This window comes from Mytilus galloprovincialis, chromosome 9, assembly GCF_965363235.1.
Source record: "Mytilus galloprovincialis chromosome 9, xbMytGall1.hap1.1, whole genome shotgun sequence".
NCBI lineage: Eukaryota > Metazoa > Mollusca > Bivalvia > Mytilida > Mytilidae > Mytilus > Mytilus galloprovincialis.
The window spans coordinates 37,279,998-37,287,924 of record NC_134846.1 but is presented as its reverse complement, the minus strand read 5'-3'; positions in this window follow the sequence as shown (position 1 = coordinate 37,287,924).

Here is a 7,927-nt window from a genome sequence, read left to right as displayed (position 1 = left end):
TTAAGGTCGTAGTATGAACGTAGTCAGGTCGTACGAGGAGCGTGATTAGAACGGCATGGGCGTGCTAGAATCATACTATGATCTTCAACAGCGTTGTGTGAACGTGGCATAGTCGTAGTGGATTCGTAGTTGGGTCGCAGTGAGAACGTGATGGTCGTAGTGAGGTCGTAATAACATCGCTGTGAGATCGTAGTATAGTCTTCTCGAATCGAATTACGGTTTCGCTACGCTCTTGCTACGATGGTACAGCGACCTTTTCGATTTTAGCACGACCTTACTGTGCTCTCACTACGCTTCTACTACGACCGGATTTCGCCACGACGCACCACAATTGTTTTGAACATGTTCAAAGTTGGTCTAGCTCATATTGTTCTTGAAGACCTCACCACGACCGTGATACGACATAACTGATATCTACACGATCTAAATACTGAAAAGTTAATATAAATCAGATTTCAAAAAACTTAGCTTATTAAAGGTTGCTTTTTGTAAATACAGCTTTTTTAAAAATCAGTCCAGTTTTGGGGCGATATATCAAATTCATAGATATTTTGCTCGTATACGATATCTAGATTTCATTTCATAGAGACATAACTTTTTTTTAACATAATAATATGCCAGACTGTACATTACTATCTTTTACAGTTTTGATAAGTGGTAATACAAAGCCTGACAGTAAATATATTACATTCATTTTTATCTTTTCAATTTCCATTAATTTTTGTTAGTAACATTATTCCTGTTAATTTTGAAGGGTAAGTTTAACTTTCAATGTATCTAGATACATAATTAAGAATGTAAATGAAACCTATTATAACAACTAATTTATTTGCAGGCATGGTTTTCAACATTTTACTATACATTAAGAGACATGTATTGTCGAAATGCGCATCGTGCAAGAAAATTGGTACGTTAATTTTATTATATTTATTTGGCCTTTTAAATAAAAAATATTCGAGCGTCACTGATGAGTCTTTTGTAGACAAAACGCGCGTCTGGCGTATATATAAAATTTAAACCTGGTATCTATGATGAGTTTATTTGCAACCACTGGGTCGTTACCACTGCTGGTGGAGATTTATTTCCCCGAGGGTATCACCAGTCCAGTAGTCAGCACTTCTGTGTTGACTTGAGTTATCATTGGTATGTTCATTTTTATAAATTAACTGTTAGCAAAACTTTGAATTTTTGAAATACTAAGGCTTTTCTACCTCAGGAATAGATTACTTCAGCTATATTTGGCAAAACTTTTAGGAATTTTCGGTCCTCAATGCTCTTCAACTTCGTATTTCATTTTGCCTTTTTAACATTTTTTAATTCGAGCGTCACTGATGAGTCTTTTGTAGACGAAACGCACGTCTGGCGTAAATATAAAATTTTCATCATATAAAAATGTAATTTTTCACGATCTTATATTGCCATCGGAGACAGTTTTGATAAAACAAATATTAACTGGTCGGGAAAAATTATGTTATCTAAAATATTTGTTTATTTTTACCTACATGTAAATAGCAATTTTCGTTTGAGTTTGGATTGTCCTGAAACTATCTATGTATCTATGTTGCAGGTAATATAATTACACTATATTTGCAAAATATTTAATTTATTATTTATAGAATGTAATAATAAATAATATATCAAAATAGCATAATCGAGTGCACCTCTGAACAATAGATTATCAATCATAAAAAGCAGACCACTTATCATCATGCCTGTTCTCTTCTTTAAGGTTTGTTATTATTAAACATAACTAGTTAATCTATTTACTTTTCTTTGTCCATTGTATTTTAACAAAAATCGTTCGGTACAAATTTGAGATTGGTTATAATGTAGGATTTTCAAAGATAAAAAGTATCTGTAGATGACAATTTTATCCTATCATATTTGATTTTGCTGCAAATTTACCACAAGGACTAATTAGTCAAAATAAAAAAAAATAAAACAGATTTACAAGTAAATATTGGTTCGACTAATCATTTATCTCTCCAAGGAATAAGATATACTAGATTTTCATAATTTAATTGAGCATTCCATATTAAGAAAATATCTTTGATTTTACTAAAGATAATTTTGCTGATACTGCAATTGAAACATAAATCTTGCACGATTTCAGCATTATTAACCGTTTTGCACATATGATATTTTCCGTTTGACATTCTCATGTTTATGCGCATGAAAACAACATGTACTAGTCACAGATAGATGACTCAGTATTTTTATTCATGTATATATGTATTTTTTTCTGTCAATTGCAATAAACCTTTAAAAGAAGGCGAAGTAAGGATATCATAAACAAATATTATCTGCTATCTTGATCGGAGATGAACGATACAAAAAATCTTTTTGTGTATCGATTGTTTTCACAAAAGTATGTTATGACCATCTTGAATAATATTGTAATTCATATGGTTTTGTGACGAAGTTATACTTTTCAGTTTGTTTTCTGTTTATATCATACTATTTTTCCCCTTTTAAATGAAGGTTTTTAGTAATTTGCTAATCAATTGATAACCAATGGTTTACATGGAAATGTTAATTAATCATCGATGAATAATAAAAATGAATACATCTGATGACAGTCAATTTGTTTTTTTATAATTCCAAAGATGTCAGCAATGACACGTCACTGTTTTGAGACAGCCATAGTTATACAAAACTCAACGAACCATTTGATTATTGGGAAGCTTGATTGGTTTCGGAATGACTTATACCCCATAATTTATTTCTATCAATATATGAATGCTGGATAAAAATATATATATATATATGTATTTTAGCTTTTGATTTTATCATTTGATTACGAACTTTTCGTTTTGAATTTCCCACGAAGTTCGTTATTTTTGTTATTTCACTCTTTACCAATATTACTACATGGCAAAGTAAATAATACATTAACTTAAATATTTATGAATTGAAAAATTATAGATGCATATTCTAGTGATGGCAAGTTTGATTTTTAGTAAACATGAATATATATGTATTGTCGTGTCTATATAATACATGTACAAAACAATATAATAATATTAAAATCGAAAGGAAGAAAATTATAAAAACTAATTTAATATTAACAAATGTACCAATGTTTTATCTAATTCATTCAAAGAACATTCTTTTTGTTTGGTGAAAAAAAGCAAACTAACTATAATATTTTTTTTATTGTTCTATAGGATTTTTTAAATGTACCAATGGGATGATGTTATGTTGTCGTTATATATTCCTCAGCTTCAATACCTTAGTAAAAATAAAAACATGATATCAAACTTGTTGTTTTGAAAAATAAATATTCTTATGTTAAACATCTGAATCGAGGTAGTTTAAATTATTCGTATATTTGATAATACGTATATTCGCTCCTTAGCATATTAAAAGTATTGTTATGAAATACTATTTCAAGCATACCTCAAGTTAGATATCAGTTTGAAGAGGTAGTTTGTATTGTCATTATGTTTGTCTAGGTGTTGATTGTGTTTGCATGCATGTAGTATACTGCACAAACTTATATGGAGATGGCTTTCATAGGCTTGACCTATTTACCAATGAAATTCAACGCATTTGAATAACATATTGTTCAAACCAAAAGAATAACTAATGTAAGACACAGGTCACGAAAGAAAAATAAGTATTTAATATTTAAAATTTTGCAATTGTCTTGAAAAATGTTTATAAGGTGGGGATAAAGAGAATTACAATTGTTTTAAAATTTAAATGAAAAACATTCAGGTATCACTAAGGGTTTAAGTCAACATGAATTTTTATCAACAACATTTTTTGTCAATGACATGGTAGCGGTACAAAAAAGATCAGGTCTGACCAGATTTCAAGTGATATTATGTATATAAGTAGAATGTAAAGAGTTCTTTTACCTCACTTAGTAAGACATATTTGTTTGTTGGTTTTATTAAATAATTCTATTTTTCAGTATCATACAAAAATATGTTATTCAGTATCTTTCAACGCAATATTTATATTTCCATATTTCCTATATTTTTAAATCATTACTTTTTGTTTGACTAAAACAATAACTTTTAGGTTTAATTTCTTTTCAAATTGTACATGTGTATATAATCTGTAGTGTGGTAACACTATATTGACAATTTCATATTATCATAATCTTTCATCACTTGATATCTTTATTGAACAATTCCTTTCTTTTTGTAGTGTTATATACACTCTCATGTCAAAATACTTCGTGCACTAAAAAGTCGTTTGTATTTCTTAGCATATTACATTTTCTTACTTGATGGAAAGATGTATATGTTCCGGACCATATGATAATTTAAACCATACGCGTATGGCCATGACCATATGCGTATACTCATATATGGTCGGACCATATGAGTATAATACTCGTTTGGTTATTAACGGGTCGGATCATATAGGTATTTTTTTTTTAAATTACATTATATAAGTTTTTCATAATACAAAAACTTTATCTAAAAAAACAATGATGGTTACATGACAATGTATTATTTTTACTTTCCAGTGACTTCTTGTGTAACAGTTCATTACAAAATTTTTGGAATTTATTTTTTTAAATCGACATATTGCAATTCACTTGTAATAACAAATCGGTTATGACCATCGGTATAATATGTGTTTATTATAGTTTTGACAAGTAAGTAAAATTAAATATGTCAAACTTCTATTCTATTCACTTCACAACAGAGGTCAAACAGATCCCTTTTTTAAGATCTTCCCTAAAACTTAATGGTTTCTTAAGAAATAGAAATGTGGTATTTTAATTTCTGCCGTTTCTGGTTTAGAAGATAATTCTAGTACTAATGCGGAAGGGGTAGAGAGAAACTGGATATGTTGGATTTAAGAATATACTCAGAATTGGATCATTATAGGTTACACTTAGTAAATACTGCTGTTTCTCAAAACATGCCTCTTTTGGGGAGAAATTGAATATTCATAGAAAATTAATTTTGTTTACATACTGGTTCCCAGTTATGCTCCCTGTGTTCCATCTCACAGAGACATAATGTGGGAATGTTACCAGTAAATATACATGTGACTATTGTTTAAATTGAAATCTGTGGTAACTTTTCATTCGAGGTAGGGGTAGTTTAAAAAAAATTAGTGTTAGTTAAAACTCTGAGAAATTCAGGGCATATAAACGTTGAAAAAATGCCGCACAGCCCTATATTTTGACCTTTGAAAAAAATTGTAGTGCATATGACATGTATGAACTTTCAATTCTAGGATAAGATTTTTTTCATAACTTCATGGTAAAAATGGTACAGTTTTATTATTAGCCGTAAAAGGAGTTCCTATGGGAAATTGCATTGTCAATATTTACAGAAATACAACCTATATAGGGTGAAAAAGGGGAACATTCAGAATTTAACCAATTTGCTTTATTTCACAGATTTTAAAGAAATTTACACAAATATGAAGTTTTATAAATATTTAATGAAGATTGATAGAATCCTGGGCCTTAAATATGATGACTAAGCATAAATGCACAGTTTACAGTATGCATAGTCTACTTAAAGTCCTGGATACAAAATTAATTCATAATATTTGCATATTTGTACGTTAAATTGTTAAGAAGTGCTTATATTTACTCTTCGCAGTCATTGAAACTTATAGATCCTTCCTGAATTATAATTTATTGGGTGTTTGTGTCCTTTCGATAACCCAAAAGTAAGCCGCAAAACCTAAATCTGCGGTTTTGTCACCACGGCATAATAAATACAAGCTAGAAAAACAAAAATATCCCAACAAAACTTACAATAGTGTGTTCTATCCTGAATATGTACTAAATATTCTAAATTGCTAGAAACAGCAGAATGATTTAGGAAATTTGATGCCCTAGTGGCAAAAAAAAACATACAAAATAACCTACCCCCTGGGTCATAAAACAAATAATTTAATGATTTTAAAGTTCTTGATATAGAAAACAATAACTATGCCAGGAAGTTATGCAAAAATCAGATGTAAGCAGTTATCTCTATAACACTTTAAGTGAATTTATATCTCAGACTGGTATCTGCAAACATACAACTATTGCATATATGGCTTTGTTTGAACACTTCTAGTATATATATTAGCTAAATTGTGTCAGATATATGGTTACAGATGATACTGTTGTGACAAGAATTATAAATTGAACATTTGAGACAGAAAATGTGTACTTTAATTGACAAATAGGCATACAGTAAGATGTGGACTGGAGACAGAGGCTTGATTGGATACTTTATATAATATTGAATGTTGTAATGGTTGAATGCTAAACATTACATTTATAGTATTCTGATATCCTTTCAATATGTTATCAAAACAGTTTTGAACATATTCTAGGCATTTTTTATCAGAAAATATGCAAATAGGGTAAGCTGGCAATAATTAAAATCTTAATTTCAAATTCTATTAAAAATTAAAACATGAGAGGGCGTATAAAATGTACAGTAAAGAAAAACTTAGAGTATACATTGTGATTTCGTTAAGACTATAATTCTGATAAATGAGTATTAATGTGAGAAAAAACTGATTTTAGAGAGTTTTCTATTTGAATAAATATTTGTATAGGTTGCACTTTGTAAATACAGCTGTTTCTGAAAACACGCCTCTTTTGGGAAGAACGTGAATATTCATAGATCATTAATTTTGTTTAATTCTGTGTTCTATCTCACAGAGACATAACTTGGGAATGTTACCAGTAAATATACATGTGCATATTGTTTACATTGAAATCTGTGGTAACCTTTCATTCGAGGTAAGGGTAGTTAAGAAAATTAGTGTTAGTTTAAACTCTGAGAAATTCAGGGCATATAAACGTTGAAAAAATGTCGCACAGCCCTATATATTGACCTTTGCAAAAAATTCGGGTTCAATTCTAGGATAAGATTTTTTTCATAACTTCATGGTAAAAGTGGTACAGTTTTAGCCGTAAAAGGAGTTCCTATGGGAAATTGCATTGTCAATATTTACAGAAATGCAACCCTTTAAAGGGAAGTAAAATACTTAAATTCAAACTTAAAAAAATTAATCTTAAATATATGACATTACATGGGCTAAAATACAAACTAAAATGACGAATAAAAGCATGTATAACCTTCATTTCTTTACACAGAAAGGAAATAATGAACAAAGGATATCCTGCCAATAACCTGGGGGATGTATGTACTCGCAGATCGAAAAACTGTTATTACTCTACCAGTGACCCGTCGTATATATAACATCAGTATTGTTAAAACTTGTGACACTTGAAGAAGGCCATTTGTTGAGCCGAAATATTTGTCAGCACGATTTAATAACAACATTTTCGTATTATAACATCTTATATCAGTACCGTTGTGCAAATCTTTAGACTGATATATATATATATATATATATATATATATATCATATTTGTTTAAAATTATGTCAAATCACAGTTGCAAAAAAAAATAGTCATAATTTGGGAAAAATGACTGTATCATGGTTCAACAATGTATCCGTTATGATCCATGACACGTATAACATAATGGTACATAATAGTGGAAGTAAAGTTTATTGAACTTCCATCCGTTCTAACCTCTGTTCATTCTTTTTTTTCCATAAGAGTTGTTTAGTTGCTTTTTCGTTAACATATACCAACACACGTTTTAGAATAGATATTTGAATGCTGAATTAAATCGTATAAAAGTTATAAAGATAAGATTCACGTTTAAAGAAGACTTGACGCTTTTGGCGGATCAAGATAACAAAATTATTTATCGAAATCACGGCATTAAATGATGTATACGTATTGACTGGGTATGAGTGGAATAGTAAGTGTATTGTCCCCGAGGTGCAACTTCTGTATCCGAGGGACAATAAACATATTCCACGAATATCCAGTTATTAAGTGTTTTATTTTATCGAAAAAGACAACAAACATTAAATTGCGGAGATAAATCAACTATCGTAATATAAAAAGCAGAACCCCAACTATACTGTT